The following is a 13,193-nucleotide window of genomic DNA, read 5'->3' as shown; positions in this document are numbered from 1 at the left end:
TCAAAAATTAATGCAGTTTTTCCAGGACCTTGATAATGATCAGGAAGTGAATGTAAAACTGTGATCTCATGTCATTTGGAAAGTTAATGGAATAATCTGATGGGCAGAGCTTGCTAGGGATCTAACTGTACACTGGAAAAGAAAAAAAAAATTTAAGGCATTGGTCTCTGCCAGCAGCAATGGAAATGGAGAAGATAATAGATTTTATTCCATATTATTTGAGATGAAAATGGGTGGTGTCCCAAAGAGAAATAAAGCAGTGTTGCTTTTTGTGAGGAAAATAGGTCAGCCTAAATACTAGCATTGGTTGTTACATGCTACTATAGATGTATATGTTGGAGAGCTGGTTGGAAAATTAATTTATTCCTGTAAAAAGATTGCTTTTAGAGAAATCTTTCTTTAAGCTTTGAGATTTTCATTGGAAAAATTGAAAATTATCAGTTTCCAGCTACCAGAAAGTCTCAGATGGAAACCTGGTTCCTGGTCAAGATTTTTTTCCCCAGTGCAAACACATAAACTCTTGCAGGAGTAGCCATCTTTACTGGTGTGGATGTTGTTTCCTCTACAGCAGAAATGAATCCATTTTTTCGTGCAATATGCATCCATATTCTGTTTTGTCTCTTGGTTCAATAGATCCCTTACTGGATATACCTTAGCTACTACCTCCTTATTCCAGTTGTGAGTTTCTAAGTCTTGGTTTCTAAGATTCTGTTCCGGTCATAAGTTTGTAAGGTGCTCGGAGGGCTTGTCATCCCATTTGCTCTGAGATCTCTACTCTTTGCAGATGAGCTGAAAATTAGTAATAAAGTGTTTGTGATGCTCAGTGAAAGCAATGGCAGAGGTTGCACTGGCAGTAAATGTGAAAGAAAGAAGCTGTAAAGGCTGAGGAAAGTAGATGCAAATTACCAAGAGTAAGTGCAAGCCATTTTTCTGAAAGAACTCAATCTTTTTGGCTGGGGTCGGAGAATGACAATCAAGGATTTGATCCATTTCTCATATGAGTCATTGAGGTTGTTGAATAATAACCCATAAAATTTATACTAGTAGAGTTGTTCCAGGACCCTTGGAAAGGTAATGCTCCCTGGGTGTTTCACGGGAATATTTTTTGGATCTATAGAGCACATTACCAGTGTTCATCAACTAATATGTAGCACTTACTGGACTCAGTTGTGTAACTGGGGAAGTTGAGTTGTCAGCAGTAGGTCAGAGAAAATGATCTGTTGGTCCCTTCATGCCTTCACTTCTCTGAATAATGGACCTAGATGCCCCAATTAATGCCCACAAACGTGTATTTGCACTGAGCAAAGGAAGTATGGAGCTGCAGAAAGCTCTGTGATTAGCATCAAAACACGCCTTGATGCAGGCAGTCCTCTGTGTTGTTAAAAGGTGAAAGCAGGGATGTTTCAGAATTTGTTGGGGTATTTTATACCGCTTAGGCTGGTGTCATGTTATTAGAAAGCAGAGTTGGTTGGGAACGTGCTAGTAGTTGCTGGTCTGTATTTAAGATACAGATATGTGCACCTCTCTGAATAGCCAGTAACTTTGTGACTTAGACTTTTGGCTGAGAAGTGAAAGGCAAATGTTAGACGGTCTGGTTAAATTAAGCAGCGTGGAGGCTTAAACTTCAGTCTTTTGTGCTGGATTGTTCCTTGGGGTGCAGATGCCACATGGGTTTTCCCTAGAGAAGGTCTCATTTTTATCTCCATGTAAAATGGGAGAAGCTTTGTGGCATGAGAAAGTTCTTTCCTCTGTTGTTAAACTAAGGACTTATTTCCAATACCTTCCCTCCTTTAAGTAGGTGTCAGTCGCCTTTTTTTGGTTAGATACCATAGACTAATTCCTGTCTCTGCTCTGGGTCTGTAATTGTGCAGAGTAGTTCATCACCAAGGGAAAACAAGTCTGTCTTTATAACTGTTTCTCTTCATTTTATCTCGGCTTGTCAGTGTCTGGCAGATTCTCCATCCTTTACGCCATTCCTCTTCAGCTGGCTAACAGAGCCGTCATTAGCTCTGCATATAGGGCAGGCTCGGGGATTTCATTACATCTCTGATGTTTTGCTCACTCTTTCCCGGGTTCTCTTTGAACTTTATTTTCTCTATAGGTGAAAAAGGCTGGGTTCTGCTCGGAATCTGGTCTCTGCTTTTTATGTTCTTAACACTTGTAATTACTACTGGACTGGACTGACATGAAGCGATGCTGTAACTGTGCCTAACGTTTCTGTTTGGAAAAGCACTTATGATGTTGGCATGTGTATCTCATTTTGTTAAGTTTACTTGTACTGTTTAGGACAATCTGAGGAGATTTATAATTGCTTGTTTTGTAATACAGCCACAAAGAATTAAGTAAAGGCTTTATAAGTAATCTTTCTTTTCCTCTAGCCAAAGAAACACTGTCATGTTTTCATATATCAGCTTATTTAGGGTCAAAGTTTGGCTTCTCTCTGCATTTGATAGGCATATGTAAGTGCTGCATCTGAGTAGTTCACAGAGGAATTTGGCACTTTGATTTTTAAATGCGGTGCCAAACATGTGGAGAGAACAGCATAGCTTGATTAGAATGGAGCCCATGCAACGACGGGAGGTATATTTTCAGCAAAAATTACTACGAGAAGAGATGACAACTTAGGAGACCAATTGCAATTAAAATTGTAACAGACTTGGAGGATGGATAACTGCTAGCTTTAGATATTTGATAGCTAGGCAGAAACTCAGAAAATAAGCGTTTGCTGAGAGCAGAGATATGGAGGAAAGATGGCTTTATGTTTAAGACTCTACACTGGGATTCAGAAAATTGACTTCAGTTCCTTTCCTGGCTGCCTCACAGGATGCCTCTGTAGTCTTGGGGATGATTACAAACTTTTGACCATATGTTTATGCTGCATCTAGTGATCTGGATGTATTTGGTCTTCATGAAGTTCTAGCCTACCAAGTAATATTTACTCATTAGTCTCTAACAGAAAGTAAACAAACGGTCTTTGGAAAAATTAAACTGAGTCATGTTTACACTGAATAGGGATTCTGTGTCCTGGTCAGTGATGGATGAAAAGCAGGACCTTCAGAGATGATGACTATATCAGACTTGATGCTCAGACCAGGCATAGGATCATTTAAGTTGTTTCAAATAATGTTGTGATGAGGGAGAAGGGAGAAGGGGAGGTGATGTTGACCATGAAGACTATGAGCTGTTTTCCCAAGATCTTAGTCATATAACTCAGGAAAGAGGAAGGACCTAACAGAAGTAGAGAGAGCCTTCCTCAAAGAGGACTTTATAATATCATTATTGTATTGGCCAAATGCAGGCATGCTTCTTTTTTAATGAAGGAAAAAAATGCCTTTTTTTTTTTTTTTTTAGATAAATCATCCACAAACAAGCTTATGAGAAAGCTCGAAGGAAGAAGGCCAAAGAGGCATGCCAGAGAAGGAAGCTTGCAGAGTCCAAGGGGTTCAGAGAAGACTGCAGTGGGACTGCCTCTGAGAGGGAGCCTTTACATCACTAATTCTTGAAGAGTTTACCTTCTGGGACTCCGACCTTGGACTGCTGCCAGTCCTTGGCCTCTGGGCTGGTGAGTTAGTGATGGAAGGATACTCATCTCTGTTGTGCTGAAACATGATGTTTTCAGGTTGCTCAGCATGAGGGGTTTTGGTCTCTGATCATTCTGTTTCTCCTGCTCCAGTGATGAGAGGATGTGTCAAGTAGTTAAAGCACAAATCTGGGAGCTGGAAGACTTGGCATCTCTTTCTGAGGCTGCCACAGCCTATTTGTGATTTTGGACAAGGCAAAGAATGACAGACATTAGATGTAGTGTTTTCCAAATGGCTCAGGGCTCCCTTAACTCTGCTATCATTGGAGTCAATGGGACTTTCTCCCTTGACTTTTTTGGGAACGAGGACTTTATATTTCAGACTTCGTGTGAGATAGGTAGGTTTCTGTAATTTGGATACAGAAAGTGTGTGTCTGCTGCAGTGCAAGGAACTGATGCAACTTTTGCAGATGCTGTTTAGTGGGCAGGGGAAGCACAGTTTAACTAAAAAGGCAGGTGACATTCAGGCCCTAGTTATACCAGTTTAAATCCAAAATAATGTTGTTGGCGTGTTTGGCCAGAATTCATTGTTAGCAAATACCTCGTACTTCACCGTCACTCAGTGTAGGTACTTGTGATGCAGTATGGGCAGGGGGATGGTGAATGGAAATTGATTAGTTTGGTCCTAGAATATAGCCCAGACCCAGTAAATAGCATTGCAAGGCGTTAGCTTTGTAATGCTGCTTTTCCACTGTAGCATTACAAGAAGAACCATTTACAGATCGCGCCCAGTTCTGAAACAAGGAAAAGTTTCCACTTTAGAAAGACTGGAGCTTCTATTTGGAAAATAAAAAAGTTCCTTATGGAAAATTAATTTTTTATTTTGACAGAAATATATAATGTTTTTCTCCGGTTTTGTAGAACGATGGACCCAACACAGTTTGTCAGAATAACCAATCCAGGGACCAAGGTCCCATCCTGGTGATTCATTTCCCTTTGGACTGTCTAGCAAAGAGATGGGGGTCCATACACAATTGTTCCAGGGGAAGTGGCAGTATTGGCCCTGCAGGCAGCTCCCAGCCTGGGATTCCTCTGAAAAAGAGGAGGCATGAAGGAGGCATCAGGAAGAGAACAGGTGGTGCCATTTGCAGAGAACAATCTGCAGAAATGTGTTCAGTAAGCCCCAGAAATCCCAGATGCACTGTTCATTTGCAGTTGATACGCTGAGCGTAGCTTTGGTCATCTGACAAGGGAGGACAGGACCATGTTGCTCAATCCTGCTGCTGCAAAAAGATACACAGCCAGAGGGATGGAGTGCCACTGTCCCTAGAGAAAAAGGAATACTTGTGTGCTGCTTATGCTCAGGAGGCCTGCTCAGGCGAGTCCCTTCTGTACTGTGGGCAGTCTAGAGGCAGATGAACATTGTGTTAGTGAGAGCTGCTTGACTGGTTATTGGGGATCCTAGAAGCCCTGTGAGTTTGATCTTAAAATCTGCTTGAGCTTCAAGTACTTTGGTCTATGGCATGGCTGCTGCAAGCTTGGGGTTGCTGGCCTGGAGCCGTCAGTGCTGTAGAAGCCCAGGCTCTGTAAGCTGTTTCCTTGGAGTCCTGCAGTGTGAGCTGGCGGGGAGCCGTGCAAGGTGCTGGTAGAGACCAACAAGACAAGCTTGGTCCCTTCACACCTCTTTTTTGATAAACCTGGTGAAACCAAAAGACTGGATGCGTCAATGTTGACAAATCAAGCTGTACTGTCAGAAAAGAGTTGTCTTGGGATTTTCCTAGGCAGATCTACTTACTGCATGCTGGGTCTGGTTTAGAAACAATTGCAAAGAGTGAACTTTGCTCAATGGGTTTTAAGTCTTTGACCTTCATTGCTCAGAATGGTGCTCAGAAACTGTCGTCTTTGGAGGAGGAAAGGCATTTTCTTTCACTAAAGATGTTTGCAGTTATTTCCTGTCTTCCCTTCAACTCTTTTCATATTTATATTAATATTTTCAATGCTAATGAGAATCATCACTATATGCTAAAAAGATCCCCTGTCCCTTAAAACTCTTCTTGAAATAGCCAAAGACAAAAAAAAAGTAATGAACTAAAGCTCCCTCTGAGTCTTCGACTCATCTGATCACCTAAATTAATCAGCTTTAAAGAAATGTGTGCGGCTTGTTGCGTCCAGGGCACTCCGTCTGGCTCCATGACTTACGTTGCTTTGTCTGGGTATCACAGCGTGCATATGGTGTGGGATTATGCTCTGTCCTCAAGTGCCTGCCACACTCACACTTTGTAATCAAACTGAATTCTGGGTGAATGTCAGCTACAACAAAAAGGTATTTCCAAGCAGCTGTAATTTTAGCTTACAGGCCTTTTAGGATCAAATTTTCATCTCCAGTATAAATCCACTGAAGGAAAGAGTTTATTTAGATGCACACCAGTTGAAAGCAGAATCTAGACCTACATCTTGTCTTCAAGCAACATCCCGGGCCCTGCTTCTGTGACCTTCCATGTATATATACATGCTTTTAGTGACAGCCTTAAATTAATAGTCATGGCTGTATGTGGAATAGGCAGGAATGAAAACAGTGCCTAACTCCATGGCGTTCTTAGAGGAAACATCGCAAGCAACGTGGTCTAGCGCTGGGAGGCACCAGCCCTAGGTTGGGGTTCCTGGCTTACCCCAGCTGTGCCACTGGCTTGCTGTAAAATCCTTCGCAAATCACTCACCTTCTCTGGAGGTTCAGTTTTGCTTTTGTAAAGGAGGAACAATGATTCCTTTCAGCTGCGCCTCCACAGCAGTGATTGAGCGGGGTTAACAAGCAGTAATGCAGTCTTCAGGGAGTGGCAGCACTGAAGCTACTCCAGTGAGTGTTTTGTACTAGGAGAAGAATGGATGCTTAAAATATTTAATCAACAATCTCTGGGTATATATACCCCCACTTCTGCATTAAATGCTCTTAGTGATTTAGGGCTTTATTATGTCTTCCCCTCTTTTGTTTATCTCATGTTCTCATCAACAGGAGCTTCATTTTAGACTATGATAAAGCTTTTTAACCATACTTTTACTGGATATAGTCATTAGGAAATCTTCTGCATATGTTGTTTTTTTTTTTTAATAGTGACCCCATTCTCACTTTATGAACTATCTTGACTTTTTTTTAAAGGGAAACAATAATGAATTTCCATATGGGCTATACCTTGTAAAAAGATTATCTCCGTTTATTCTTTTTATAAAGTTTTCAGAAGGGAAGGCACTGTCCCAATGCACAGAAGCAATTTTTCTTTTCAATGGATCCTGTGACTCAAATCTAAACCTTTGCTCTCAGAGGAACACTTTTCAAATGTTTACTTACTGCTTGATTCCTGATAGGCAGTCTGGAAAAAAAACAGATGAGGTGTTGCTCCTGAAAGTTATACTGCTTTATATTGTTTGAAAGGCAGAGATTGAACTGATTTGTCTAGCAGCTTGCCTTTTCTCAACTGGGGGAAAGAGTTCCTTTGTAGCTCAGGCTTTTATCAACAGTCCCGTAAAAGTGTTTTATATATATACATAAAAAATCATACAACATTTATATAAAGCCTTTCATCTTGATGGCTCCAAGGTAGTTGACAAATTTGTCAAGTAATTTGTCAACTACTTTCCTCAAAGTTATCTCTCACTCCAGCACAAAAATGGAGGTATTTCTATGCTGGGTGAAATTATTCTTGCTACTAACAGCTTTTTAAAATAACCATCAGACCTGTAATGCATGCATTACAAAATTTTAATCTAAGAATTTTAGAAACGTTTTCCTGGTCTTCTAAAGGGATTTAATTAAATGTGAAGTCACCTTCTTTTCCTGGTGGTGCCCAGGGGAACTGGTGGATGAGGCGTGCTGAGCAGGAGAGGATCGGCACTGTGCGTGTTCTGTGGGTAACTGGGAAAAAAAAAGATAAATAATACAACACTGAAGACAAAACTGGGTCTTAGAAAGATCCCCTCTGACAGTCATTTGGTGACAAATTCCTCTTCTGTGGCACAGCTGTAACAGATTGTTGTGTATGGGTAAAACCTGCATGAACCAATGGGGACGCCTGCTCCTCTCTGGTATACCCTTACCCGTCCCAGGCTTGGTGAGGACCCTCTGTGCCAAGAGCGGGTTGCCTTCCTGGGGCTGGTGGTGTTCCTCGCAGCAATTTGCCCTTTACCTCACTGATGGCACCATGACCTTCTGTGTCCAGTATTTCCATAGAAGCTTTATATACGAGCAGCATTTGCCTCTTCTGGAAGGGCTCTGCATTCACACATCCCACATACATACACGCTCGGCATCTGTAAGGCTTCATCAGAGGATCCTCTTGGATGCTGAACCTTTCCCTTGTGCAAGTCGTTGGCTACCTCGTGAGCAAACACGTTGCAAAGTGACTAAGGGTTTTGTGATGGGATCCATAGCATGAGTGTGTTAATGGAGTCAAGTGCTATTTATTGGCTCCAGCGTGTTTCACTGCGCCCTTGGCGCATTTGTGCTTCCTGTATGAAACTTGGCTGAAGGAGTCAGAACTGCAAGACATCATCCCAAATTCCAGCTGGGATGCGTAACTTGGCTACATGACACTCTCCCCTCTTTGCCCCCCTTAGCCACTTCCCATGTTAAATAGTTTCTCAGGACTCAAAGGGGAAGGGGGAGATAATCTGCAGGCCAGTGATTCTGATAAGTAGAAAAATTGCATAAATAAATTAGCCATGATTTATAGTAAGAAATTGTCGCTTGTCTCACTTGCCTGGAAGTTGTAGCTTGCTGAAATGACAGTCCTTGTCTTGCTGTTGGGGGGCTGGAATGCAGCAAGTGAATGCTGGGGGTAGGGATTTATTTCAGACATATTTTCAAATTGAAAAAAAAAAAGGTGTGATTTATTTTCTTTTGCTGCAGCCTGCTCCCAATTTTCAGTTTACATTAATAGCTATGGGAACAGCAGTTCTTATTGCCATATACTTTAGCTATTAACACCGTGTCTGGTTTGACAGTACATCTCTCTTAATTTTTTTTTATTCCCTTGCGGTCATAAAATATGTATCATCAGCCTTCCTTTTTAATCTTCTTTGGCATGTCCAGCTAGTTAATTTGCGTCTTTCTTTCCTCCTTTACAATTTGATTTCTCTAACATCATATACTTAACCAGAAGAAACAAACCAACTCTCTATCAAAAGTTCCTTTTATTTTTTTTTTAATTAGTAATTTGTTTGAATTCATATTTAATGGAATGTTTTCTCCAGGAGCCCCTAACGGCTTTCTACCCCAAATGTTTGCTTCATTGATATTTTAATTGCTGTATTAATCAGCATTCTGAATAAGAGGTCTTTCCCCTAGTTCAGTAAATCCATACTGGTTGAGTAAAGCATGTCTGTGATTTATGTGCAGATAAACAGCTTTGGATTCTATCCAATCGCTTCATCAGTTTTAATTCGGCTGCCTAATCAGTAGCAAACAGGAGGGTTGTTTTTTGTTGTTTTTTGCTTTGTTTTGTTTTTAACGGGGTGGGGGCTGTTAATACAGGATTTGGCATGTTCCCCAGAATGGCACAGATAGCTCCCCATTTCTCATCATGTTCATGTCAGAGTCAGCTCTAACTTTCTAAAAGAGTTTATAAGAAGGGGATGAGATGCCAAGACCTGCCTTTGGGCTTTCGGTGGTATCTAAGGAACCACACAGATATGCAGTCTGAACAACAACTCTGCTCTTATCTCATGTTTTATAAAGGACATCCCTCAGATGAGTGAGAAAAGTGGAAAGGCTCGTATAGAAGCAGATTTTATTTCCTGTGTGTGTTTAGGGGTTGATGTCTTCAAAATTATTTTCACAGCAATCATGTTACTGCTGTTGCTGTTCCTTAATAGACGTAATGACTCTGATGGGGTCTGGGAGGCAGAGGTGAGCGGTGCCTGTGGGGTGCAGCTGTGTAGGACCGTGTAGCCCGCTCTCACCTTTGCAGCTCCAGCCTACAGGTTGCTGTTAGGTGTCAGCTATGGGCACAGTGCTGTAAAGGCCAGGGTGGGCCAGGTGACCCCAGGCTGAGGCTCTTCTAACTTAAAGCTCGTGACCAGAGTTCCTGACCTCATTTTTGCCTACAATAACCCAAGCAAATGCGTGTTAAGGTTAAAATATCGGACCATTTACATTATTATCTATTAGCGCCATGTGTCCAGAGGTGAAGTGTTCTCTGATTTATAAGCAGCCTCTGAAGGATTCCAAAGAGCAGCCCCATTTTGGTCATCAGAAATAGGGCAAGCAATTCCATCTGTAATAATAAAGCTTACCTAAAGAGCTCAGCATGGTTTGAATAGTAAACCATGCCTGTGTATCTCTGAACCTTGTCAGCTGTCCTGGCTGCCCTTCGTTTCACCGTGCAACAGTGCCTGGCCACTTGCCTTGCACCGGGAGACTGCAAGAGATATTAGTAGCTGCTCTTCTGTATCTGTTTTTTCCTGTTTCGTAGCAGCCCTTGCTATGTAGGCGAGCAGCAGGCTTGGGAAGGCTGTGCTAGGCTGGGTGGCCACCACTGGACTGTTAAGGAGACAGGTTAATTTAGAAGGAGAAGACATTGGCATTGCTACTGTATATTCTTGGGGGTTTACATCATAATGCAGGTGACATATACCACCTTTTTTCCATTTCAGGTTAAAACCCCACAGGTCTGTGTTTCACTATTACCAAGATGAATCCCAACGAGAGCTGCTAAATTTGAACTTTTTGGCTCAGCCTTAATGCCTTGCACACACCCATAGCTGAAGGGACTTTAAATAGAGCTTTGAATCATCCTGAAATTCAGAGAATTAGGCTGGGCTGGAGGGAAGGGCAGTAGACTGAGTTTGTGGCATTTTGGGATCAGTTCGCAATGCAGATGTGCATGTCCCGAGGGACCTTGGGCGAGGTGTTTAATCCATCTGCTGTGCTGGGATTTTTATAGCTTGCAAAAGGGCAATAACACCTCCCCGCCTTAGACTGAGGATGAAGAGAGGATAAAACTCATTAATGAAGAGAAGACATTCAGATCCTGTGTTGATTCTGGTACAGCTCCATCTCTGCTACGACAGTCACCGGGCTTTTTATTGGCAGTGCTCGAAGATTTTTCACAGATGGTTGTGAGCATTTTTATACTCTTCTTGTGCGTGGTCAGAGGAAGGCAACATGGCTGCCCAGGGTTGGGGAGCAGTCAGTGACAAGGTGACAGTCGTGCCCCTGTCAGCAGATCCCCCTCTAGCCTCAGGGAGAGCAGAGATGCCTGGTTTCTGCTGCTCCGCAAAGGCTGTGAGCGGGCTCTTGCGCTAGTCCCACAGGCTCCTTGCCTCGGGATGGGCAGTTTATTCTTTTAATGTTGGAATTCCCTGCTTTTGGCTAAGACAGCATGGATTTGGAGGGGTGTGCAGAGGGGAAAATTTGGCCATTAGACTACGTTACTTATATTATCCTGTTTTTTTTTAATTGATGACAGCACTACGGAGTGACTACCAGGCTTGGGATTTTCCTGGCTTTGACTGAGCACGCTCTATGGGCCTGGTTCTTTTAACCTCAACAGATGCTCTGAGCATCCCGTTCCTGTTAAAATTAATGTGAAACAAACTTCCCGAGTCCTGAAAGATGAAGACTATCCCATCTGTCTGTCTGCTGCTTTAATGGAGAGATAGGAAAGATTTCATGCTGTAACCTGAGAGGGAGTTCAAACATCTGAGAAGTAATTTCAGGAGAAGGCACAGTTTCTTGCAGGTGAATTTAGTGAATCCTCTATTTCTGGCCAGAAGGGAGCTATTATATTTAGAGAGTTAGGCAGTTTACAGACCAAAATCCTTCTGGTGATCAAACCTGAGAATTTGTGCTGAGCAGTGGCTTAAGTTTTAGAAAAGACAAACAGTCCTGGAGGTCTGAGCTGAGAGACGCATCTTATTTTCTTACAACCTTGTACACTGGGCTCTGAACTGCCTCCTGGGTTATCACCAAAAAAGAATTTCCACTGTTATAATTTTAAAGAGCAAGAGTCAACTGGCAGCGAAGACTGGGTCCTTTTGTCAGGTGCTCTGTCCCTATCGCGTTCCCTTGTGTTTCCCGCTTTCAGGATTCAGCCCTGGCAGAACAGCTGCAGAAATTTTCACATCTTCATCCCTTTCCTATGATTTCTTCCATAAGGGAAGACTGATAGGAGAAGGAAGGAAATGTGAGAGTGCGTATATGTGTTAGTCTTAGAATGTTGAAAGAAGGGACTGTGGGAGCATTTTCTGGTTTATGGAAATGTGATGAATGAGGCTTCTTGTACAAAACAATTCCTTCAGTCCTCTTGGTGAACTTGGTGTCCGGTGCCTCTGTTGCTGCAGTTTGCTTTTTTCAGATGTTGCTACATTTATTATGACTTTTCATTATTTTTTGTTTTCCTTTTTCTCTCTTCCTTTCTCCCTTTCCCCTTCCCCCTTTCCCCTTTTCTTTTTCCTTTTCCTTTTCCTGATTCACACTATTTAGAAGCCATTGTTCAAGAAAGAATTACCAGAGAGGTCTGCTGATGGCTAAAGTCTCATTGCCCATGCCTGAGCACGGCACCTTAACCCATGGGAGCCCTCTGGCACAATATAGGGTTTTGACAGGTCAGATTTTAGTTTTCCTGGAAAAAACATTTTTGTCTTTTTAGTATCTCCATTCCTTGTCTATGGTGTAGAGTTAACAGCATGTGCTCCTTCTCAGGAGTGCAGTGAGGAAAAACCCATCTGGTTTGTGAATGCTCAGACATTGATCTAATGGAAGCCATGCAAATAACTAGATAAATGATTTCAGTGAGATCGCCTGTCAAGCATAATAGGTAGCAGGGTTAGAATCTCTTCATAGTGAATCATTTCTTACTGGCTGAGTGGGACTTGTGCTCACAAGCCATTTTGCAGAAGCGTCCTCTGATTCTTGCTGTCTCTGTCTTTTCCCTGCCTACACACTTAGCTCCTTGATTTCTTGCTGGTAAGCTCCAGGGAGCAGAGACGACCGTGACCAACCTCTGCACAGTGCTTAGCACAAAGAGTTCAGGCATAGGGTAGGCTTTGGGGTGCTGCTATAATATGAAACTAAAGGATAAACTATTAGAAAATAATCTAGAATTTCTTATAATGTGATATAATTTTTGCCTCTACTTTCATCAGGTTGTGGTGCAATTGGGATTTTGGATAAGACAGAAGGGTGATAATAAGGAAAATAACCTTTGAGGTGTGGGTTTCATCTCAAAGGTTTGTTCATTTTGTGCTTTGCTTTAGGATGAGTACCCTTGGTGTTTCAAAGAGGGGGGATATGGGCTCACAGCTAGCGTGCTAGATGTCTGCCCTGCCAGCCTTGCTGTGAGACCTGGGACAAATCCTGTAGGCTGCGTTCATGTCTTCATCTGGCTGCAGCTCCTGGATTGGCTCAAGCAGTTTAAATAGGTCTTTACTAACCCGTATCTGACTGCATTTGCAAGTAGTTCTGCTGACAGAATGGAGGGTGCAATGAACTCTAGCAGGGGTGAGCGATGAGACAGGGTGGTGGGTGGTGGGGACAGGAATGTCCCCAAAGAGAACGCTGCAGTGAGGAATAAGATGTGTGTTCACAGCCCACATTTCTCACTGGTGCAAATCTCCCACTTGGAAACTGGGGCAAGAACGATTCCTTGTCTCTTCCGTGAGGATGAAGCAGGATTGTGAA

At 42.5% G+C, this 13,193-nt stretch overlaps 1 protein-coding gene across 3 annotated transcripts in view; it reads left to right on the top strand.

Annotated features, from left to right (window-relative positions):
* Positions 1-13,193, top strand: part of SEMA5B (semaphorin 5B) — a 272,794-nt gene that overhangs the window by 72,766 nt on the left and 186,835 nt on the right. For 2 of the 3 annotated variants that reach the window (XM_074594864.1, XM_074594867.1), the window contains exon 2: positions 3,352-3,562. The exons of the other annotated variant lie outside the window; for it this stretch is intronic. The gene's annotated coding sequence lies outside the window, so the exon portion shown is untranslated. The remainder of the gene's footprint in view (positions 1-3,351; positions 3,563-13,193) is intronic. 3 annotated transcript variants of the gene reach the window in all.

Source organism: Larus michahellis, chromosome 7 (genome assembly GCF_964199755.1).
Source record: "Larus michahellis chromosome 7, bLarMic1.1, whole genome shotgun sequence".
NCBI lineage: Eukaryota > Metazoa > Chordata > Aves > Charadriiformes > Laridae > Larus > Larus michahellis.
This window is presented reverse-complemented; position numbering and strand designations above follow the sequence as displayed.